At 47.5% G+C, this 24,743-nt stretch overlaps 1 protein-coding gene across 8 annotated transcripts in view; it reads right to left on the bottom strand.

Moving 5' to 3' along the window:
* Positions 1-19,253: 19,253 nt before the first annotated feature.
* Positions 19,254-24,743, bottom strand: part of TCF12 (transcription factor 12) — a 414,455-nt gene continuing 408,965 nt past the window's right edge. For 3 of the 8 annotated variants that reach the window (XM_062205994.1, XM_062205989.1, XM_062205992.1), the window contains one exon: positions 19,257-23,108. The gene's annotated coding sequence lies outside the window, so the exon portion shown is untranslated. Of the gene's footprint in view, positions 23,109-24,743 lie in introns of all 8 variants that reach the window. The other 5 variants (XM_062205990.1, XM_062205988.1, XM_062205991.1 and 2 more) reach the window with 3 other exon arrangements.

The following is a 24,743-nucleotide window of genomic DNA, read 5'->3' as shown; positions in this document are numbered from 1 at the left end:
GAAAGGGCACTGAGTTGTCTGTAACAGTGTCTTTTTCCCCAGGGCACTGGCCGACCAGTGTTCCCACAGGGCAGGGGGTGGGGCTGCCCACCTGGGAGGCCACGGGGAGAGTGTGATGTTTACAGATCTCCCCGTCTTCCTTTGGACAGACCTCTCAATCTCTGTGTGAAGCTGAGAACTATTCAAAATTTTGAAAAATGAGTCCAATCTATTAGTGAGTATAAATGGTCCAATAAATTAAAATGACCTAAATAACTAAATCCTTGATTCAACCATTGCAAAATGCTTTAAGGCCTTAATCCATATCCGCCCTCTAAACTGATGGACTTTTCTAAGCCCTCTCAAGAGTGTCACTGCTGTTTTTCAGTAGACACAAGATTTGCGCCAGCCTTCCATCCAAGTTTAGGTTCCTAACTTACGCTTGGTGTGGGAAAAATCCAGCAGCAAATTAGAAAGTCAGGACAAAAGCCCAAAACAGGGGCAGCAGTGAGGGGGCAGTCAGGACACACAGAAACATCAAAGCAAAGCTCCAGGAGAAGGAATGGAACTTTCCTCCCCATGGCTCCAGAAAGCAACTGGGATGAGGGCGGGAGGGGGCCTTCTCCCTCTGGGGTCAGTAGGATCAGCATGTAACACGTGAGCAGGCTCAGGTGTATCGGCTTCTTGTGACTACAACAAAATACCTAATTCAAGCTGCTTAGGAAGGAAGGAGGTTTATTCTGGCTCACGGTTTTGCAGGTTCACAGTCCACGATTGGGGAGCCCCGTGGGCTGGGCGTCTGGTGATGGCAGACTCCCATGGCTGTGCAGAGCGTCACATGGCAAGCAGGTGGAGGAAGGATCACTTGGTGAGCTGGGAAGCAGAGAGAGAGAGGCGGGCTCAACTTCCAGGTTTTTAGAACCAACCCAGCCAGGACAATGACCCCCCAAGGGCACGCCCCTAAGGACCCAAGGACCTCCCATTAGGCCTACCTCCTAAGCACCCTAATTGGATGAAGTTTCCACCTTAGCACTGTTAACCTGTGACTTTGGGAATTAAACATCAGCATGAGTCCAGGCCTCATGTCCTCCTCCAATCAGAGGAGCACAGCGTAGAAGCCCCCGGGATGACAATGGCTGTGCCCCGCCAGGAGGGACTGCCCAGCTGCAGGTTGCCCGAGGGGCTGGAGGAGACCAGCCTGTCTCAGTCACGCTGCGGGGAATTCAGGGAAGGCTGGAGAGTCGGCTGGGGCATGGGGACCCTCCTCTAGGGCTGGGGTACGGACCTGTGGGGCAGGGTAAGAGGCATCCGAAGTGCGTGGGAGTAGAGATGAGAGGGCAACTTTATTTACGTTGTAACTGTTCTATTTCTTTGAAAGGCAAAGAGACAGAGACAGAGAGAAAGTGATCTCTCATCCACTGGTTCATTCTCCACATTCTTGCAGCAGCCAGGCCAAAGTCAGGGGCAGGGAACTCCAAATCTCTCGTAGGGCCAGCAGGGACGCAACCATCTGAGCCAACACCTGCTGCCTTCCAGGGTGCACGTTAGCAGCTGGAATTGGGAACAAAGCTGGCACTCAAACCCAGGCCCTCTGATTTAGGATGCAGGTGTCTCGACCACTACACCAACACCTGCCTTGAGACGAGCTTTAAATGGCTTGACTGGGGCCTAGGATGTGGGTGGGTATGCAGCGGCCTAGCAGGTAAAGCTACCACTTGTGAGACGGCATCATATATGGGTGCCAGTTCGTGTCCCAGCTGCACCACTTCTGATCCAGCCTCCTGCTAATGGCCTGGGCAAAGCAGCAGAAGATGGCCTAAGTGCTTGAGCCCCTGCTACCTTTGTGGGAGACCAAGAAGAAGCTCCTGGCTTTTGGCCTGCCCCAACATGGCCATTGCAATCATCTAGGGAGTGAACCAGCAAATGGAAGATCTCTCTGTCTCTCCCTCTCTCTGTAAGTCTGACTTTCAAAATAAATGGATTTACTTTTGGCTTTTTAAGAAATGGGACCGGCATTGTGGCATAACAGGTCAGGGTTGTGGCATAGCTAGTTCAAACCCTGGCTGCTCCACCTCCGATCCAGCTCCCTGCTAATGCGCCTGGGAAGGCAGCAGAAGACGATCCAGGTCTTTGGGTCCCTGAGCCCATGTGGGAGACCCAGAGGAAGCTCCTGGCTTCAGCCTGGCCCAGCTCTGGCCATTGTGGCCACTTAGGGAGTGAACCAGCAGATGGAAGACCTCTCTCTCTCTCTGCCTCTGTGTAACTCTGCCTTTCAAATAAATAAGCAAATATTTTTTAAAAAATCCAAAAAACAACAGCTTGACTGGGGTAGGTGTTTCACCGTGCAAACATCTTTGGGGAGAACACACCATGATTCCAGGGAGAGATGCCCGCCAGTGTGACCGGGGCAGAGTGAAGAAGGGAGGGCTTGCAGAAGGGGAAGAGGCCAGGTTGAGCACAAGTTAGGTTGAATGTGGCCAAAAGGGCTCTGTGCGCTCAGTGGTGCAAGTGACCCAGGGAAGTTTTGCACAGCCCACTGACATGCCTTGACTTTCCTTTGATGGTTAATTTCATGTGTCAACTTGGCTGGGCCATGTGCCCAGATACGTGATTGAATATTCTGGATGTTTCTGTGAGTGTGTTATTGGAAACGATGAACATTGAAATCCGTGCACTTTATGTGAAGCAAATTGCCTTCCATTGCCTGGGCGGGCCTTGGCCATCAGGTGAAGGTGTGCACAAGGTAAGTCTGCCAGCCCACAGCCTTCGGACTGGAGCTGCAACACTGGCGCTTCCCTGACCTCCAACTCCCCACAGATTGGGAGCTTGTTAGCCTCCCTCATAACCTGAACCAATTCTTTAACATAAGTCTCTTTTCACAGTAAAATTTATAGTTGCCCAAAATTTATAGTTCCCAAAAAGCTCTTGGGAAATGGAATGGAAAGATTTATTTAGGTGCAAAAAAGTTTTTTAATCCATGATGACTTTTTCCATACTATGCATTGCTCATGAACCTTCTGCAGTCTCCCTGTATGTATCTCCCCTGACGAACAGAAGAGGCAAGCGAGGAGTCAGAGAAACTGTGAGGAGGCCTCTGGCTCGGGCTACACACTGTAGTAAGGAGTAAGTAGCAACAACTCCACCCTTCTAGTCCAGTGAGAGAAAGAAAGCGTCTTTCCAGAAAACCCTGTAAAATCCTGCTGACTTTGATGGAGTCGTTTGCCCATGCCTGAATCAAACACTACAGCCGTGACAATAAGTCACGAGAAGCTTAGACGTGGTCGTGTATTCTGGAGCTAACCAGCAGAACGAGGCCCCATGAACCAAGGAAACAGAGGGGTCCTCACAGGCATGTCTCCAGAAGTAAGGTGACAGATGCTGGACAGCCATAAAACCACCATGACTGAGCAGGCAAGTGGGTTGACTACCATGAGTTAGCTGTCCCCAGTCACTACTTGTCTGGAGGTAGTTTATTTTCACATTTTGCTTTGTAGTGGTTGCAGGATAAGGGCCATGGTTATAACACTCTAGCAGGCTCAGCTGGTAGACACAATTTAGGTTGGGATGAAACACTGCACCCTGTGATAGTTTCTCAAGGATTCCTCCCACCTATGGTAGGTGTTTGAGCTGGTGGTTAACATACCTGCATCCCATATCTGAGTGCCTAGGTTTGAATCCCAGCTCTGCTCCTGATTAGCTTCCTGCTAATGCACACCCTGGGAGGCAGCAGGTGATGACTCCAGTGGTTGGTTGGGTTCCTGCCACCTATGTGGGAGACCTGGTGAATGGGAAATTTCTGTCTGCCTATCTCTCCGCCTTTACCAAACAAACAAAAACCACAGCCCATACTTAAAAACAGAAAACTTTTACCCCTTTGTGGGAGGTCTGCCCTTGTCCAACCAAGAGGCATTGGAAAGGGCATTCTGCTTCTCTCTTGACTCTGAGCTGGCTTTGCAGCTCGCTTTGATGCATAAAACCTGGCCTTGCCTGAACTTCTTTTTCATGTTCCCCAGGAAAGCCAGCCACCACACCATTAGGAAATCGGATTAAACATAAACACTCACAGAAAGTGAAGCCACAAGAAGAGACATCAAATCCTCAGACATGAAAATTACCCTTCTTCGACCTGCCAGCCGACTGACGACTGCAGATGAATGAGTGACCCCAGCTGATGCCGCGTGGAGCAGAAGAGCAGGCCAGCTGAGCCCTGCCTGGATTCCTGACTCACAGATTCATCAGGGAAAACAATCCACCTGTGGCTATTTTAACTTACTAAGTAGGCTTTGTGAGTGTTGGATCGATAGAAACACTTCTTGAGCTAAATGATGCATGTTGCTTTTAAACTATCAGTCTTTTGCTGCCTGAGTCTCCAAATTCCTAAAAGGATTGTGCCTTCCCTCTCACATCCCCTGTATCTCACTGAATAATTAAGAGGGGAGCTTATCCCTGAGCCAGGAGAAGGGAACTCAACCTTGGCCTCACATGTGGGCCATCATCAGCCGCCTCTCAGGATACACTTTACCAGGAAGCTAGATTCAGAAGGGGAGTGAGGACTTGAACCCACCAGGCACTAGGATAGGGGATGCGGGCATCCCAAGTGGCACCTTAACAGCTGTGTCATGCCTGCCTCACAGTGTGATATTTCAACACCTGAATAAATACAGATGGAATTAATCAGATCAGGTCATTAACACTGCCACTTTCTTATCTTTGTGTTTGGAGCCTACCAGCTCCTCTCTTCCAATTCTTTTTAGAGTATGTAATGCAATATTGTGAACTGTAGCAGTCCCACTGTGCTGTGAAACACTAGAAATTATTTCCGGGGCCAGCATTGTGGCGTAGCAGGTAAAACTGCCGTCTGCAGTGCCTGCATTCCATATGGGGACTGGTTCAAGTCCCGGCTGCTCTACTTCCCATTTATCTCCCTGCTAACACACCGGAAAAGCAGTAGATTTAGACCCCTGCCACCCAGCTGGGAGACCTGGAGGAAGCTCCTGGTCACTGGCTTCAGCCTGGCCCACTCCCAGCTATTGGCAGGCATCTGGGGAGCGAACCAGTGGATGGAGGATCTCTGTCTGTCTGTCTCTCTCTGTAACTCTGACTTTCAAATAAAGAAATAAATTTTTAAAAACCCTGTTACTGAGAGGGAGCGGGAGATGGGAGAGTTGCGGGAGGGAGGGAAGTTATGGGGGGGTGGGAAGCCACTGTAGTCCAAAAGCTGTACTTTGGAAATCTATATTTATTAAATAAAAGTTAAAAAAAAAAAAAAACTCTGTTACTTCTATTGAATTGAATTTTTCATTAGGGAAAGTTTCAGACATGTATGTAAGTCAGAATAAACTAGTAAACTTTCGAGCATTTTTTCAAGTATCATTATTGAGTTTCATAATTTTCAAAACTCTGACATCCTTATTTTCGTTGCCAAATTTGTTTTTACATTTATTTTATTTGAAAGGCAGAGTTTACACTCCCCAAATGGCCAGGACGGTCAGAGCTCAGCCAATTCAAAGCCAGGAGCCAGGAGCATCTGCCGGGTCCCCCATATGGGTGCAGGGACCCAAATTCTTGGGCTAAGCTCTGCTGCTTTCCCAGGTGCGTTAACAGGGAGCTGGGTCAGAAGTGGGGCAGCCAGGACTCCAATCGGTGCTCATATGGAATGCCGGCCTTGTAGGTATCAGCTTAATCCACCATGCCACATCATCGGTCCCTAAAACATTCTTTTTTTTTTTTTTTTTTCCCTGACAGGCAGAGTGGAGAGAGAGAGGTCTTCCTTTTACCGTTGGGTCAGCCCCTAATGGCCACTGGGGCTGGTGCGCTGCGGCCAGCGCACTGCGCTGATCCAAAGCCAGGAGCCAGGCGCCTCTCCTGGTCTCCCGGGTGCAGGACCCAAGGACTTGGACCATCCTCCACTGCACTCCCAGGCCACAGCAGAGAGCTGGACTGGAAGAGGGGCAACCGAGACAGAATCCCGTGCCCTGACTGGCACTAGAACCCTGTGTGCTGGCACCACAGGTGGAGGATTAGCTTATTGAGCCTCGGTGCCGGCCCCTAAAATATTCTTAAAAGATATGTATATTTATTTATTTGAAAGACAGAGTGAGAAGGAGAGAGAGAGGAGAAGACAGATTCTCTATGTGCTGGTTCAGCCAAATGCCCGCAACAGCAGAGGCTGGGCCAGGCCCTCCATCCAGGTCTCCCATTTGAGTGCCAGGGACCCAAGTCCATGAACTATAATCAGCTGCTGTCCAGGGGGACTAGCAGGGAATCAGATCAGAAACAGAGTAGCTGGGACTCAAACCAGTGCTCTGATATGGGATGTGGTTTCCCAAGCAGTGGCTTCACCCCCTGTGCTACCATGGCCATCCCATGTTGCTAAAGTATTAAAAAATAAATAAATCCCACTTTCCTATTTCACCTGAAGACACTCAAAACGCGAGAAGGAAACGTGGACTTCCTGAATTTCAGGGTTACAAACCCCTGCTCAGACAGGCCAGCTGGGGTCTACTCCTACATTGGCGCCCAGCTCCCTGGAGAACCCACAGTCCTCTGCTCTCTGCCCGCGGCCTGGGCAGCTCTTCCTTGGGGTAACCTGCTTAGCGCCTCCGGGGCCCAGCCGCATCCACCCGAAGGAATGGTCGCTTGCTTTCCCCACCTCCCGCCCATCCCTCAACGGCTCGCTCCCCGCCGGCGGCCTGGCCGGCCACACAGGGAAAGCGGTGGGCGCTCAGGGAGCCTGCAGGCCGCAGCCAGGCTCAGGCAGCGAGGGCGGCCCCAGCCCGGCCCCCGTCCGCACTGGCCTCTGCTCCGGGCGCCTGCAGGGCTAGGAGGCCGGCTTGGCTCCCGGGACTCCCGGGTAGGTGGGAAGAGCTTCTTTTGAAAAAGTGGCTTTGGGGGCTGTGAAACCCCCTGTGAGGGCTGGGTTTGGGAAGGGTGTTAAATGACTGGGAGAAAGGTTTACTGGGGGGGGGGGGGGGGAGGGAGGGGGCTTCAAAGCACGCCCAGAACCACCCCTCCCCCGCAGGGCCTCCCTCCCCATTGTCTCCGGCGCTTTGATGTCGGGTGCACCCCATCCCTCGCCCAGCTCACTACAAAGCAGCGGCCTAATTACCCTGTTTGGACAGCCTCCTCTCCGGAGACACGGAGACACCGTTTGGCCTTCCCAGGCCCCCCAAGCACTCGCACCATCCAGGTTGTTGCAAAATCCTCCTTTCCCCAGACTGGCTGGCAGATCGGCCCGCGCCAAAGCCGCCTCACCAGGCAGATCTGGACTCGCTCCCCGCATTCTGGCTGCTCTGTGGACACAGGCCATCCTCCCTGCGGCCGGGGTGGGAGCAGCAGGTGGACCGGAAGCAGTTTCCTCAGCCTCCGTGCTGCTGAGCCCCTCCCTCTCTGGAAGCCTCTGGGACACCCTAGGGCTGGGGGGGGGGTGCTGAGGCTGGCATGTGGGGAAGCTCAACCCCGGTGGTGTTTGCCCAACATCTAAACCAAACAGGTCAGCTTCCGGCTGCTGGGGAAGCAGACCCTGTTTCCAAACCGGAAACTGCCCTGAGCAGGCTACCCCCTGCGCGGTGCTGGGCAGCGGTGGGCTCCCCTCCAACCCCGGAGCAGCCCCCTCCCGGACCGCGGCGGCCCTTGCCATCCCTTCCTTTGGCTGAGAAGTTGGCTCAGGTCTCTGCCATTTCCAGCATCGCACCTGGTCCCAAGGTGCTGCCCACCTGGTGTTGTGTCCACCACCTGCCCTGCCACCTCTCTCCATGGTGTGGCTGCTCCCAGGTGTCCCTTGGGGCCTCGGGGCCCTGGCCGAGCTGGGAAAGGCTTCTCACCCCCGCCAACAGACTGGTGCAGGGCCTGGGGCTTCAGGAGGAAGTTTGAGCAGATCCATCTTCTTCCGTCTTCCTTTACTTCCTTCAATGTTTCATTACAAAAAATTCACATTTCAAACATTTTCCAAAGTCAAGAATATAATGAACCCCGTGGACCCCTAACCCAATCTCATTTCATCCATAGCCCCGCCCACCCCAACATGGGATTGTATGGAAACGCACCATTCTGTAAACACTTCCTGATGGATTTCTAAAAGATAAGGAGTTTAAAAAAACATAACCACAGCGTCACAGACCAAGACAGCAACAACCATTTCTCAATAGCAGCAAGTGCCTGGGCTCTGTGATTTGTGTGACTTCCTCCCGTGAATGGCTCTCATCTGTGGCAGGGCCAGCCCGTGCCCAGCATGTGGTCAGGCCTGCTAGCTAAGTGCTAGTGAACGAACAGTAGGTCTGCAATCCATCATATTTCAGCTGGTTCTTATTTATTTATTTATTTATTTGAAAGAGTTACATAGAGGAGACGCAGAGAGAGAGAGAGAGAGAGAGGTCTCCCATCCACTGGTTCACTCCCCAATTGGCTGCAACGGCTAGAGCTGCGCCGAACTGAAGCCAGGAGCCAGGAGCTTCTTCTTGGTTTCCCACGTGGGTCCAGGGGCCAAAGCACCTGGGCTACCTTCCACTGCTTTCCCAGGCCATAGCAGAGAGCTGGATCAGAAGTGGAGAAGCTGGGTCTTGAACTGGCGCCTACATGGGATGCTGGCACTGCAGGTGGTGGCTTTACCCGCCACGCCACAGCACTGGCCCTTCAGTTGGTTCTTAAAAAATTTTATTCATGTATTTGAAAGAGTTAGAGAGAGAGAGAGAGACTGAGAGCGATCCTCCATCCGCTGGTTCACTCCCCCAAATGGTCGTGATGGCAGGGACTGGGCCAGGCTAAAGCTAGAAGCCAGGAGCTTCTTCCAGGTCTCCCGTGTGAGTGCAGGGGCCAAGTGCTTGGGCCATCTTCCACTGCTTTTCAAGGTGCATCAGCAGGGCGCTGGATCGGAAGTGGAGCAGCCAGGACTTGAACTGGCATGCAAATGGGATGCCAGTCACAGGGACGCCTTTACCCACTGTGCCACAGCGCTGGCCCCTCATTTGCTCTCCTTGGGAGAGTTAGGAAGTGCCTACTATGCCCATGCATCTCTCTATTCCTATGCCAGTCCTCATCGCCAGCATCTCAGCTAGTACGATCCTCAGTTATCTCCACAGAGGAGAAAACTGAGGCTCAAGTATGTAAGCTGACGGGCCAGATCTCCTAGCTTCTAAGTCACGCAACTCTGCTACCCCTGCCGCCCTTCCTGCCCCAGTGAGCATCCAGCTGGGCCACTGGTCCTGACTGTGAAGTCCTAGAACACAGCTGGAATAGACCAAGTCAGCTCCTGATTGCCAGCGGCAGGAACTGGGGCCTTTCGCTCTTCCTACTCACATCCTGGGAGGACCACCCCCTCGGCATCCCCTCGTCTGCTCCAGCCCGGGGGAGTCCTCTGGGTCCAGGCCCCAGCGGCTGAGCAAGCCTCGGGCAGGTACTTCAAAGCTTTTAACTAGGCCTTGCCAATGCATCATCAGGCAGGGAGAAAGCAAACCAATGAAAGCCACATTCTCACATGTGATCCACGCACCGCGGCACGGGAAGCTGCCTGCCCACTGCGTGGACAACGCAGGAGCGCTCAGGTTTGGGGCCACGTTATCTGTTTCCTCCTCCAGTTTCCCTCTCCTCTCTCTCCAAGGCCTGTGGTTGTTCGGGAAGAATTGTCCCTTTGTGTTCTCTTTCCTTTCTTCCTGTGCCTAATTAGGAATGAGGCTTGGGAACGAAGCTAATGAACCCCTGCCAGTTCGGGTGGAGACCAAGCTCCTCGCCCTATCAGTGTTGATCAATAACTCACTGCTGAAAGAACCTGAAAAACAATCCTGCCCGATCTAATGAGGGGGAGGCAGGCGGCCTGGGCGAGGCCCGGGACGAGTGAGTGGCACTGGGAACCACAGCCATTGCCTTCCTGGTGCGTGGCAGCCCCCAGGAGGTACGGCTTTCTCACGCCCACGGCCCTGGTTCCTAGCCCCCTCCTCTGAACTGCAAGGATGCTCACTGAGAGTACATAGAAGGTGCAGGGAAGCCATGCTGGCAAGATGGCTATGCTGTGTTTGGGACAAGGTGATCCCTCCCACCGGCAGAGCAGAGGCCATTGTCACAGGCCTGCTCGAGACACAGGGCTACCCCATCGGCTCAACAAGCTTCAACTGTCCTAGAGGCCTAGGCAGCCTCTGTCCTCAGAGACACAGAGATGCTCTTGGCTCCAGAGAGGATACAGTTGTTTTCCCGGGAGATTACCAAGCAAGAGCACTAAAAACAGGGGTACCTGGAAGAGAACTGCAGGAGCTCCCCGAAGCCCAGCCTTGGTCACACCGAAACCCTCGTGCCTTTGATGTAGGCTGTATCAGACTTCGGTATCTCTCCCGGGGCTGGCAGTTCCTCTGTCTTCTCTTTGATGATTACAAGTGAGCTCCTCGTTAAAGATTAACTCAGGGAATGAAGGGAGTGGCACATGGTAAGGCTGGGGCCAGAGAGACCCCAAGCACCAAGACCCGGAATCCCATTGCCACCTCTGTAGTTAACATCTCAGAGTCCGATCCCGCTGTGGGAATGCCACAGCACCCCTGAGCACCCAACACCCGCGGCGCCATTACCGCAGAGACTCACCGGCCCCCATCCCGGGGCCATCAAAGGCAGGCCACAAGCCCTGGGGACCCGCCAGCAACAGGTCACAGCTGATCATGCAAGTTCTAATCATCAAAGGGAAGCCGGAGGAACTGCAAGCCGAGGGGGCGATGCTGGGCACTGCCCCGCCCCTGCTGTAACCTGCCCGACACCGGCCTTTAGTCCTCAGAGCGCCTGGGAATGGAGCCACAGCTGGTGAACTCCTTGCTCTGTGCACTGTGAAATAAGCTCCGGCTCTGTTCCACCAGGCCCGCGCCAGGGACCGCATGCTGGAGCTCCCGCTCGTGTTCTCAACTCTTCCCTGAGGCTGCGCTCTCTCCACTTTTTAAAACAACTGTCTTCCCCTACCCTAGAGCAGTAAGCGCCCTCCCTGTGGTGCCATCTTGACTCAAGGCTGCTCGGATTCTTAGGAATGCGATATACTGTTGCAAATGACCTGAGTACCATTCTACTCATTGCTTGAGTTTGACTTTCTCCCCTCCCACCTATGAGGGCGATCACCCGTTATCTGTGTTTCTGTACCTGGCCCATTTCACTGAACATCATGTCCGCTGAGATCATCCATGGTGTCACAAATGACAGGTTTTCCTTTTAATTAGGACTGAATACTATTCCAATTGTGCATATCCACCACATTCTCTTTATCCATTTGTCTGTTGACAGGCACTCAGGCTCTCTCCAGATCCTGGCAATTGTGAATAGCGCTGCATTAACATGGGAGTGTACACCTCTCAACGCCTCTCAACGTACTCATTCCCTTTCCTTTGGATAGAGTCCCTAGTAGGATTGATGGAGCTTATGGTAGGTCTATTTTTAACTTTTTTTTTTTTAAGATTTATTTATTTATTTGAAAGACAGAGTTACAGAGAGAGGCCGAGAGAGAGAGAGAGAGAGAGAGAGGTCTTCTATCCGCTGGTTCACTCCCCAGATGGTTGCAATGGCCAGATTGCATCCGAAGCCAGGATCCAAAGCCGGGAGCCAGGAGCTTCTTCTGGGTCTCCCACGTAGGTGCAGGGGCCCAAGGACTTGGGCCATCTTCCACTGCTTTCCCAGGCCACAGCAGAGAGCTGGATTGGAAGTGGAGCAGCCAGGACTAGAACCGGTGCCCATACGGGGTGCTGGCGCTTCAGGCCAGGGCTTTTAACCCGCTGTGCCACAGTGCTGGCCCTTAACTATTTTTTTTTTTTAAGATTTATTTATTTACTTGAAAGGCAGAGTTACTTGGAGAGAGGAGGAGAGGCAGAGAGAGAGAGAGAGAGCGGGCTTCCATTTGCTGGTTCACTCCCCATGGCCGCAATGGCCAGAGCTATGTCGATCCAAATCCAGGAGCCAGGAGCTTCTTCCAGGTTTCCCATGTGGGTGCAGGGACCCAAGGACTTGGGCCATCTTCCACTGCTTTCTCAGGCCATAGCAGAGAGCTGGATTGGAAGTGGAGTAGCCGGGACTCACACCGGCACCCATAGGAGATGCCAATAACACAGGAGGCAGCTTTACCCACTACGCCACAGTGCCGGCCCCTATTTTTAGCTTTTTGATGAAAACTTCCATTTCCTTTAATGACTACAAATTTTACATTTCCACCAACAGAGTGAGGTTCCCTTTTCTCCACATCTTTGCTAACATTTATCTTTCTTTGTTAAGAGCCATTCTAGAAAGAAGCTCCTAGCTCCCGGCACCTAGCTTCTGATCGGTGCAGCTCCAGCTGTTGCAGCCAACTGGGGAATGAACCAGTGGATGGAAGATGTCTCTGTCTCTCCTCTCTGTGTGTAACTCTGACTTCCAAATAAATAAATCTTTAAAATAAAAAAGAGCCAGGGCCGGCGCCGTGGTCCAGTAGGTTAATCCTTTGCCTGTGGGGCCAGCATCCCATATAGACGCCACTTCTAGTCCCGGCTGCTCCACTTCCAATCCAGCTCTCTGCTGTGGCCTGGGAAAGCAGTGGAAGATGGCCCAAGTCCTTGGGCCCCTGCACCTACGTGGGAGACCCAGAAGAAGCTCCTGGCTCCTGGCTTCAGATCGACACAGTTCCAGCCGTTGCAGCCATCTGGGAGTGAACTAGCGGATAGAAGACCTTTCTCTCTGTCTCTCCCTCTCACTATCTGTAACTCTACCTCTTAAATAAATAAATAAATAAATAAATGAAATATTAAAAAAAATAAAAAAGAGGCCAGTGCCATGGCTCACTTGGCTAATCCTCCGCCTGCAGTGCCGGCACCCCGGGTTCTAGTTCCGGTTGGGGCGCTAGATTCTGTCCTGGTTGCTCCTCTTCCAGTCCAGCTCTCTGCTGTGGCCCAGGAGGGCAGTGGAGGATGGCCCAAGTGCTTGGGCCCTGCAACATGGGAGACCGGGAGGAAGCACCTGGCTCCTGGCTTCGGATCGGCGCAGTGTGGTGGCCGTAGCAGCCATTTGGGGGGTGAACCAACAGAAGGAAGACCTTTCTCTCTGCCTCTCTCTCTCTCACTGTCTAACTCTACCTGTCAAAAAAAAAATTAAAAAAAATAAAAAATAAAAAAGAGCCATTCTAACAGGTATGAAGTGATACCTCATTATGATTTGAATTTACATTTTCCTGATGATTAGTGATGTAGAATATATTTTCATATACTGGTTGGTCATTTTGCAAAGTTATTTGTTCAGATCCTTGGCCCACTTTTTTTTTAAGATTTTATTTATTTAGATAGAAGTCGGCGAACCCTAAAGGCTTCCATAGCCTCGGCAGCCCATGACTAGAGCCTAGGGAGATTACTGATGCCATAAACAAGAATGTTAAATTGTTAAATCAACATCAAGAGTCACTGTGTACTTACGTCCCATGTGGGATCTGTCCTTAATGGATTGTCCAATGTGAAGTAGTGATATAGCTAGTACTGAAACAGTATTTTTACACTTTGTATTTACGTGTGGGTGCAAACTGATGAAATCTTTACTTAGTATATACTGAATCGATCTTCTGTATATAAAGATAATTGAAAATGAAAAAAAAAACAAACTTGGTGTTAAATTGGAAATTACATAGAAAATTAATCAATTTTTTTAAAAAAATCATGTAGGATCTCTGTCATTAATGTGCTGTACTCTGTTATTTAATGCTATAACTAGTACTCCAACAGTATTTTTTCACTTTGTGTTGCAGTTTGAGGGCAAACTGTTGAAATCTTTATATATACTAAACTGATTTTCTGTATATAAAGAGAATTGAAAATGAATCTTGATGTGAATGGAAGGGGAGAGGGAGCGGGAAAGGGGAGGGTTGCGGGTGGGAGGGAAGTTATGGGGAGGGGGGAAGCCATTGTAATCCATAAGCTGTACTTTGGAAATTTATATATTTATTTTATTTGAGTAGTAGAGTTACAGACAGTGAGAGGGAGAGACAGAGAAAGATCTTCCTTCTGTTGGTTCATTCCACAGTTGGCCAAAATGGTTGGAGCTGGGCCGATCCGAAGCCAGGAGCCAGGAGCTTCCTCTCAGTCTCCCACATGGGTGCAGGGGCCCAAGGACTTGGGCCATCTCCCACTGCTTTCCCAGGCCATAGCAGAGAGCTGGATTTGAAGTGGAGCAGCCGGGACTAGAACTGGCGCCCATATGGGATGCTGGCACCGCAGGCAGAGGATTAACCTATTACGCCAGGGTGCCGGCCATATCCATTATTATTATTATTTTTAAGATTAATTTTTTTGAAAGGCAGAGAGAGAGAGGTCTTTCCTCTGCTGGTTCATTCCCCAAATGGCTGCAACAGCTGGAGCTGGGCTGATCCAAAGCCAGGAGCCAGGAGCTTCTTCTGGGTCTCCCATGCAGGTGCAGGAGCCCAAGGACTTGGGTCATCTTCTACTTACTTTCCCAGGCCATAGCAGAGAGCTGGGACTCGAACTGGTGCCCATATGGGATGCCGGCACTGCAGGTGACTGCTTTACAGCAGCAGCCCCCCTTTGCCCATTTTTTAAACTGTGTTATTTGTTTTCTTGCTATTGAGTTCCTTATGTATTTTGGATATTAACTCCTTATGAGATATACAGTTAGCAAACTCTCCTATTCTATAGCTGTCTCTTAACTGCTGGTTACTAAGCTGTGCCCACACTCCAGTTTTAAAGAATCCCACTTGTCTATTTTTGCTTTTGTTGACTGTATTTTTTGGGGTCATTAAAAAAAAAAAAAAAAAACACTGCCTAGACCAATGTCAAGATTTCCTCATGCTTTTTTCCAGTAGTTCGTTTCAGTTATTACGTTCAGGTCTTCAATCCATTTTTTAAAAAAATATTTATTCATTTATTTAAAAGGCGGAGTTACAGAGAGAGAGGCAGAGTCAGAGAGAGAGAGACAGAGGTCTTCCATCCACGGGTTCACTCCCCAAGCGGCTGGAACATCCAAGGCTGGGCCATACCCAAGAAAGGAGCCACAAGCTTCACTGGGGTCTCCTACGTGGGCACAGGGGTCCAAGCACTTGGGCCATCTTCCACTGCTTTCCCAGGTGCGTTAGCAGGGAGTTGGATTAGAAGTGGAGCAGCCAGGACTCAATGGGCACTCATATGGAAGGCCAGAGCTGTAGGCGGTGGCTTTACCCGCTAGGCCACAGTGCTGGCCCCTTCAATCCATTTAAAAATAACTTCGGTATATGCATGTGGATATTTAATATTCCCAGTGCCACTTATTGAACACTTTTTCCCCATTGTATAATCTTGGCATTTTTGTGAAAAACCAATTGATCATTTGAGTGGATTTATTTGCGGGCTTCTACTTTATCCCATTGGCATACATGTCTGTTTTTATACTAATACCATGCTGCTTTGATTAGTAAAGCTTTGTAGTATATTTTGAAGTCAGGTAGTGTGATGATGCCTCCAGCTTTTTTTTTTTTTTTTTTTGTGCTAGTCTTTTTAATATAATTTGTTATTCAGTACCACTCAATAGATATTCAATGCACATGTCTAAACGTCAATACCACTCAATATATCATTAGTCCACAGGTCATAACACACATCTAGGAGTAAGACAATCTCTAAAAATATCCAGCAATAGTAATAAGTATGAAGCATAAAAGCATAAAATCAACCTAAACACTCGTGGCTAAGGGCATAATATGAATGCCACGTTCTCAAGGTTCATATCACGGTCACAATGGTCAACGTCCAACGTCCGGAGTCCAAAGTCTCCGTTTGCACTGAGAGAGACGGATCTCAGAACAGTCACTTAGGGGCACTGGTCGTGAGATGGCTGGCACTCTGGGCAGTAGGCCTCCAGCTTTTATCTTTCTGCTCGAGGCTGTTTTGGCTACTGGGTCTCTCACGGTTCCTTAGGATTTTTTTGTTCTATGAATTTTGACAGGGATTGTGTTGGATATGTAGATCAATTTTGGCAGTATGGACATTTTAACGATATTAACACTTCAATCTAGGAACACAGGTTATCATCCCATTTGTGCGTTCTTGTTTCTTTCAATGCTTTATAGTTTTCACTGTTTGGGTCTTTTCACCACCATGATTTAATTTATTCTGAGGTATTTTATTTTTTATAGCTACTGTGAGTGGGAATGTTTTCATTTTTCAGATGTTTTATTCTTACTGTGAAGAAATGCTGGGGCCAGTGTTGTGGTGTAGTAGGTTAAACACTCGCCTGTGGTGCTGGCATTCCATATGGGAGCCAGTTCGAGTCCCAGATGCTCCACTTTCTATCCAGCTCCCTGCTGATGGCCTGGAAAGGCAGTGGAGGATGGCCTAAGTGTTTGTGCCCCTTCATCCACATGGAAGATCCAGAGGAAGCTCCTGGTTCCTGGCTTTGGATCGGCACAGCTCTAGCCATTGCAGCCATTTGGGGAGTGAACCAGCAGATGGAAGACCTCTCTCTCTTCCTCCCCCTTTCTCTGTCTATAACTATGCCTCTCAAATAAATAATCTCTTAAAAACAATAAAAAAGGGTTACTGATTTTTGCATGCTGCTTTTGTATCTTGAAACTTTACTGTATTTTTTCTAACAGTGTAAACTTTTTTAATTTTTAATTTGAAAGGCAGAGAGTGAGACTGACATAGATATCTTCCAACTGCTGGTTTACTCCCGCAAATACCTGCAACAGCCAGGGAAAGGCCAGGATGAAGCCAGGAGCCTGGAACCCAATCTAGGTCTATGTGGGTGGCAAGGACCCAAGTACCTAGCCCATCATAGAATGTGGAGTAAGAAGCAGAGCTGTGACTCAAACCCAGGAACGCTGACATGGGAAGCAGGTGTCCAAGCAGTATCTTAACTACTACACCAAATGCCCGCTCCTCCTTTTGGTGGCATCTTCAGCGTTTTCTATATATAAAAGTCATGTTGTCTGCAAACAGGGACAATTTAGCTTGTTTCAAGATGGTTGCCTCCCCCCCCCCCCTTTCTTTCTGGTAGGGGTTTTCAGTGCTACATTAAACAGAAGTGGCAAAAATGGGCATCCTTAACTCATTCCAGAGGCGAGAGGAAAAGCTTTCAGCTTTTCATTGCTGAGTATGATGTTAGCTGTGGGTCTCTCATGTGCTCCTTACAGTACTACACCTTCTACCCCGATTTGCTGAGATCAAGTGTATTAAAATGAGCTCAAGTTCCACATTAAATAGTAATACACTTTTGCTATAACAATTTTGTGATTTTTCTGATTTTCTTTAAAATTAATTTTGTAATTCTTTATCTTTTGGCACTTTAGGTTGCAAACTTTTGCACATGTTTTGAAAAGCTAGGAGGATCTTGGGGCCAGCGGTGTAGTGGATAAAACCGCTGCCTACAGTGCCGGCATCCCATACGGGTGCTGGTTCGAGACAAGGCTCCTCCACTTCTGATCCATCTCTCTGCTAATGCACCTGGAAAAGCAGCAGAAGATAGCCCAAGTGCTTGGGCCCTTAAACCCATGTGGGAGACCCAGAAGAACCCTCTGCCTCTCTGTAACTCTTTCAAATAAGTAATATTAAAAAAAGAAAGAAAAAGAAAAGCTAGGAGCTCTGTCCACTGGGCTCAGCATTTCCAAGGGAGAAAGACTCAGAGCTCCTGGAAGACCGTAGCTGGGGACCCTGTCTAGCGGAGCCCTGGCTTCCATGAGCGAGAAAGGCAACAGTGGCAGCAGGCAGCAGTGGCACCCAGTATCACTTTGGAGAGACTGGAGGTCTACATCTTTTTCAGGTTTTTTTTTTTTTTTTTTTTTTTTTGGGACAGAGTGGACAGTGAGAGAGAGAGAGAGAGAGAGAGAGAGAGAGAAAGGTCTTCCTTTTTTCTGTTGGTTCGCCCCTCCAATGGCTGCTGCGGCCGGCGCGCTGTGGCCAGCGCACTGCGCTGATCCGAAGCCAGGAGCCAGGTGCCTCTCCTGGTCTCCCATGCGGGTGCGGGACCCAAGGACTTGGGCCATCCTCCACTGCATTCCCGGGCCACAGCAGAGAGCTGGACAGGAAGAGAAGAGACCGGGACAGAATCCAGCGCTCCGACCGGGACTAGAACCTGGAGTGCCAGCGCCGCAGGCAGAGGATTAGCCTATTGAGCCGTGGCGCCAGTCTCAGGTTGTCTTCTGACAATAACTGATTAAAAAAGGCAAGATAAAGAACACAGGACAGGTATTTCTTCTCCTGTGAATATGCTCCAGCCTAGTGAAGAGGTCAGAGCCTCCAGGGCATGAGGACACACACAGGGAAACACCGGAAATATCAAAGGCACTGTGGGCTCCCCAAGTCAGGTGGCCACAGGGACGCTATGGATGGGACACTGAGCTGCCAGGCAGGGAGTAGCCCCACGTCCTGTGAAGAACAGCAGAACACACATCACAGCAGCCAGGGGTGGGGCGGGGGGCAGGACCCAGCTTAACATCAACCCCCACCAGGGTTGTCCCACGAAGACAGGAGGGACGCAGTCAAGCTTCCTGAGCACGTGTGCAGGTCTCCTTGCCTGTGGAGTGCCAGGGGAGCAAGACAGTAATTTCTGAAATGTTCATCGGGAAGCTGAGGTCAGCTATGCCCCTGTGACTTCAGAAGACCTTTGGCTTTGTTTTGCCAGTTTTCTCAAAGGACCAGGAGGTGCACTACCGAGGCTATCTTTCAGGTCAGCCTCCTGCTACAGCACCTTCGCTGCAGTGTTCAAACACGGGCCTCCGTCTCCCAGGGTAACTCCCAGCCAACGACTCACCGCAACAGGGACACTGGTGCCTTGCCCTTTCTGCCCAAGACTCCTCAGTGGCAATCTTTGTGCTGGACTGGGCAGCCCAGGCCCTCTTGGAGCTGCACGGTAGTACGAGGCTCTCCTACCCAGCCCTACCTTCCTACGTCCTGCTGCAGATGTCAGACCTGCAACGTGCTGAGAGCCGTCCTTTCCTGCTCTGCACTCCTCCTGCACAGGCCCTCCTTCCAACTCCAGGGACCAGTTGCTCTCCTCCTGCACAGGCCCTCCTTCCAACTCCAGGGACCTGTCGCTCTCCTCCTGCACAGGCCCTCCTTCCAAATCTAGGGACCTGTCGCTCTCCTTTGGCATCTGCTGAAGGCAAATGGCCACAAATCCAAACCACGGTGTGAAGGTTTAAAAAAAGAAAAAATGAATCCTTCAGGGGAGGGTACTGAAAATAAATGCAACGTTTCATTGGATTACCACAAGTCATGTAGACTCCTGCAAAGATGAGCAGCCATCTTCCGGGAGATTATTTTACCATGTATCTCTGACAGCGTGGCTGAAGAGGAATTGTCCTGGGAGATGGTTATAATTCTATTTATTTAAAAAATTATCATTTATTGAGTACTTATGTGACAGGAACCATGTTAATGCTCTCCATACATTGTTTCATTCAATACTTATACAATTCTAATATGGATCTCCAGTTTTCTGAGAAGTGGAGTTTAAGAGATGTGGTGCTTGGATTTCAATAAAGGACTCTTTGATGCCGAGGCTAGCACTTCTTAACCATAACACATACACGTACACCCTATGTAATGTATATTTAAAATGTGAGTGCCCACGGAAAAAAAATGTATGAACTGGAGGAGAGAAACATGAAAAAGGAAAAAAAATACAGTAAAGAAAAATGAAGCCACAGAATAGAATTGGCCTGGAAATCTGAGAAAAGAAGAAAAAGTAAAGGAAGGGCGGTTTTTGTGGGAAAACTTTTTTAAGTGTCTCCACCTGTTTCCAACTTTTGTGCTCTTAGATACACAACCTTTTAGGGCCTAAGTTATTTATTTATTTATTTAAAAGAGTTACAGAGATTGAGAGAGAACTTCCATCCCCTGGATCACTCCCCAGATGGCCACAACAGCCAGGGCTGGGCCAGGCTGAAGCCAAGAGCTTCATCCGGGTCTCCCTCATGGGTCATCTTCTGCTGCTTTTCCCAAGCCATTAGCAGGGAGCTGGATTGGAAATAGAGCAGCTGGGACTTGAACCAGTACCTATTTGGGATGCCAGTGTCACAGGAGGCAGCTTTACCTGTTACCTCACAATGTTGGCTCTCTCGGTTTCTATAAATCTATTAATGAGGTGGATGAACTTAATGATCTCTAGATTTCAGTTCAGTTCAAATATATTTTCTTCTTTGGCAGTTTTCAGTTTAGTTCATCATCTTTCATAAAATCAAACTAAAAAGTTTATTTTCATCAAACCCTATAAGAAAATGATCTGTTTTCTCCTCAGTGTGATCAACAGTGGATTTCATAATTCAACAAGAGATCCCAAGAGAAGTGCTCTGACTACGGGTTCTTCATGCACAGGCGCTACAGCAAAGTCACTGTCCAGTCTGGACCCTTGTGTGACCTGAAGTCCCCATGGGAAATCACTGTGCTGTTTCCATGGTGAAAAGTGGGGTGAAAAGAGAACTATTAATCTGAAAACACTAATACCAATCCCTAATTATGACAGATCGCTTTGTTTTGTGTGTGAGAAAAGGGACATTTAACAAATGAAAGTGCTTTGAAGAACATTAACTAAAAAAGCCTCATTTGGGTCTTTTTCTAGTTTCTTCAGATTTTCCTTAATTCCTAATTGCTGTTTGGTTGGCCTTCAGAAAAAGCTCAAGGCTGCTCTCAGTACAGAAGGCAAGGGTGGAAATAGCATAAGCCTGATTCTTTCCTGAAGATTTCCCGGATTACATAGATTATGCAGGTATGAAAAGCAGGGTGAGCATTTCTGACAGGAATGAGATGGAGAAATGAAAACAAAATACATTATTCCTTGAAAAAGAGGAATGTAAAAAACTCACTAGTTTACTATGTTAAAAAAAAGATGGCACATTTATTGCTACATAAATGTTATATACATATTGTGTTTTCTGTTACAGTGACAGAAAAAAATTTTGAACTTCTTGCTGCTGGTTGAAAAGGTTTATCAATAATACCTTGAATTTGACACAGGATACAAATCTGCAATAAACCAACAATGGAAACTGGAGAACAAGATGAGAAGCGATTCATCTCAGACAAGTAGCTCTTACAATACTCCATAGGTACTACACGGTATGCTAGAATCCTACTATGGTCTTAAAAGGCTATTGTAAATTTCTGATATTAATGAACAGGTTATGGTAAATAACCCTACATTTTTACTACCTAATATAATAAAATAAAGTAAGAAACTTTTTACTGAAAACTTTTCGATTTCAAAAATCTAGAAAGAGTAATATTTAGAATTCAAGAAATTTTCTTACAAGATTATTGTATAAAAGACTAGCTACAGTGAAAAATAAGCCAAATGTTTTTTTCTTTCTATTTTATGAAGGAAAGCTTCTGGGCATACTGCAAAGTCTAATATAGCGAAAAGACAACAAGCTCCGAAGAAAAAAGGCCAGGCAGTGGCATATGTTCACTCACACATCATAAGCAACAACTTCTGTTTAGCTGATTAACACTGAAATGAAGAACAAGGCCACAGAGAGAGTCTGATGCAACTGGAGACTATATGCAAATTAAAGTAACCAAAGAGTCCACTAGGGTCACAAACAACTGATTTGTTAGGAATCATCCTGATTGGAGGATCTGAAGTTCTATCTTAACTGTATTTGTTCTTTCAAATTAACAGAAATCTTTAAGTTACATAGTGATTTGGGTCCTTTCTTCTGTGTGCTGATTGCCATTGTTGATATTGGCTAGAAGGAATTAATAAGCCAAGACAACCTTATTTAGTATATTTTTCTCTCCCAGGGTTGTTGTGGTGGAAGACGGATTTCATGGAAGTTCAAAGTGATTACTGTGTCTTACAAACAACTCTGAAGGATTAGAGACAGAGGGTGCCTTAACGCACAGTGCTAAGATGGACTGACCAGTACTGGTTTAATGCTAATCTGGCTCATCTTCTTGGGACAGGGGCAGATGGTTTGCAGTCGATTAAATCACCCACTGGATTCCTCCTCACTGACTGACCAGCCATCCAAATGACAGAGAAAGAAAGGCTAGCATAAGCATACATGGGTGACCATTGCTCTTGTATTCCATTAGGTAATTAGCCTCAGAATGGTGTGTTCATTTATCACACTACCTGCCTTGGTGACTACCAGGTTTTGTTAGGTTCACCATAATCACAGCCTGAAAATTCGTCTTTGTATTTTAAGTGGATTTTGTGCTTACTTACAGCTAACACTTCACAAGTACTGTATGCAGTACTTACTGCTTGGAAAACAAAGCAATTTCTAAAAAGCAGATTCTTCCCTTGTAATTTACACTTCTTGCTTTTACAAGCTTTACTATGAAACCTAGAAGCTTGAAAAGTCTTGGTTATTATTAGAAATAAAGCAATGTTTATTTGGAGGAAAATGTAGGGGACAAGATTTCCCCCTTTAAAATCTTAGCTAGGCTATGGTCACAGATGGTCTCTGCTTACCACTGTAAGGTAAATGTGCAAAGCACATAGGGCTCCAGGGAGGATTCTGGACTGTGACCACAAACTATTCAGATTCAGAGATCAAATATAACACCCACAAAGAGAAAATAAAAATGAATGAAAAAAATGAGAGAGAAATGCTATACCAAGTAATATTTTCCTATATCATGGAAAACACTATTCATATGGCAAAAGGATAGGAGAGGGCAACAAAAGACTTTTCCCCTCCTTTTTAAGACACTAATAGGTATGCCGGGAATGCTAAGGGCCAATGGTTGTCACTGCTTTGTTCTCTGCATGTGAACAGCTTTAACGAATGCTGGCATCAGCTGAGTGTAGATCAGCTTTCCACATTAACTTTTTCCCTTTATATGTAGACCTTACAGTTCCATAACAATAAATAAAATTTGTAGTTACAATGCATTTGTCAATTCAGTTTAGGCACAAGGCAACTTCCACGGTGAGTGGAGAGATCGAGACAGTCTCTGATTGTGCAGAAGCGACACACTGCTTGCAGCAAAATGATATGCTGCAAGCATCTCATGGGCTGGCGTTCCATCTGATGAGCTTCCAAGCTTCACTTCTGATGGAAGTGTTGACCAGTTGCTTTGATCGTAGGATTACCTTTGAGTTTCTTGCTTCAAGTGTTTTGCTTTTTCTTCTCCCTCCTGTCAGGTTTGTGTCTTCAGATAATCTGAGTTGTCCAAGTCCTTATGAGGAGAGGTCACCTTCTATCTAGCCTACTGATAACTCTGGAACTGTGGCAGGGAGAACCAGGAGAGAAGAGAACCAATCAGCACATAATTGTTAAAAATAAACACCATTCCCCCCAAAATAAAACAAACTGGTATTCCTCATTTATACCCAGGTTTGCACTGAATTATTAGTAGTTTGTTAAGTGATTGATAAATGGGCTTCTTTTCAAGGTATACAGTAGTCCCCGTGTCCACAGAGGACTGGTTCCAAGAATCCCAGTGGATGTTTGAACCCACAGGCAATACTGAATCCTAAACATGAGGGGTCTTCAATAAGTTCATGGAAAAATTCATATTATAAATGAACTATGCATGGATTTCAATTTTTGCACCAAAATAAACATCTTTTAATTCCATTCCTCCATGAATTTTGTGGAACACCCTCAATACATTATGTTGTTTCCTATGGCATACGTACTTATGATACAGTTTAATTTCATAAATTAGGCAGGGTGGGAGATTAACAGTAACAAAATAAAACTGAACAACTATAACAATATATTGTAACAAAAGCTTGTGGTTTGGGACCATTAATAAATAAAACAAAGGTTATCAGGGTAGGGAACTTCTGGCCTGCAGGCTATGTAAGGCTCGTGAAATCACAGGGGCTGGCCCTGCCAAGATAACTGCAGGTAGGACTTGAACTTCAACAAATGTATAGTAGGCTACTTTTTAAGTTGATAATTTTGTATGGTGCATGAATTAAGCTATAATTATCCAATGGCCCTTGGCAGAAAAACATGTTCCCCAACCCTGGCTCAAACACAAACACTGATATACTGAACAGTCAATCTGATAACCAAGTTGGCTCCCAAGTACCTAATGAGTGGGTAGCGTATATGCAGCGTATGGATATGCAGAATGAAGGGCTGAGTCATGTCCTAGGTGTGGCAGAATGGGAAAATATGAGATTTCATCATTCTGCTGTGAACTGTGTGAAATTTAATACTGAAGAACGTTACTTTTGGAGTTTTCCATTTAACGTTTCAAATTATGGTTGACTGGAGGCAACAAACCTTCAAAGAGAAAGTGATTGAAATGGTTTTACCTGATGTGTATGGTAAGATTCTAGAGGAGATCATATGATTGTAGAATCACAGTTACAAGATTATATGACACCTGGGGCAAGTATGCAAACCTCCATTTTAGTAACACTAAAGTTGGTAATACCTGAGCTCTGAGGTTCTATAGTTTGCCTTTATCTCCTCTAAACTCAAAAGTTTCTGAAACTAGGGATTATTTCGTATTCATTTTACTCTTGGTCCTAGTTCCTGGTCCATAGTAGGTCTTCATTAAATGTTTGTTCATTGAATTGTTAAGAAAATTTTACAATACAACTGCTACCAATTGTATACATACTTATGCTCCCAATGTAATATATAGAAGGGTAACTCTAAAATTTTTTATTTTAACCATTTTTAATGGAAATAGTTTTAAGAATCATACCTTTCACTTCCTCATTAAATATCCACCACAGTATTGTTCAGGAATACATTGATGTTGTTAGGCACAGCAAACTGTGGTAGGTATTCAGAACTTCTTGGGGCTTTACATCACATAATGGTACTCTTACATTTTTATAGACAGCCATTTTGAACAAGCAGCAGTTTTCTGCTGCCCAGTCTCTTGTTTGTTTCC

The sequence above is a fragment of the Lepus europaeus genome, chromosome 11 (genome assembly GCF_033115175.1).
Source record: "Lepus europaeus isolate LE1 chromosome 11, mLepTim1.pri, whole genome shotgun sequence".
Taxonomy (NCBI): Eukaryota; Metazoa; Chordata; class Mammalia; order Lagomorpha; family Leporidae; genus Lepus; species Lepus europaeus.
Note: the sequence above shows the minus strand (reverse complement) of the source record. Positions and strands in the feature narration are given on the sequence as shown.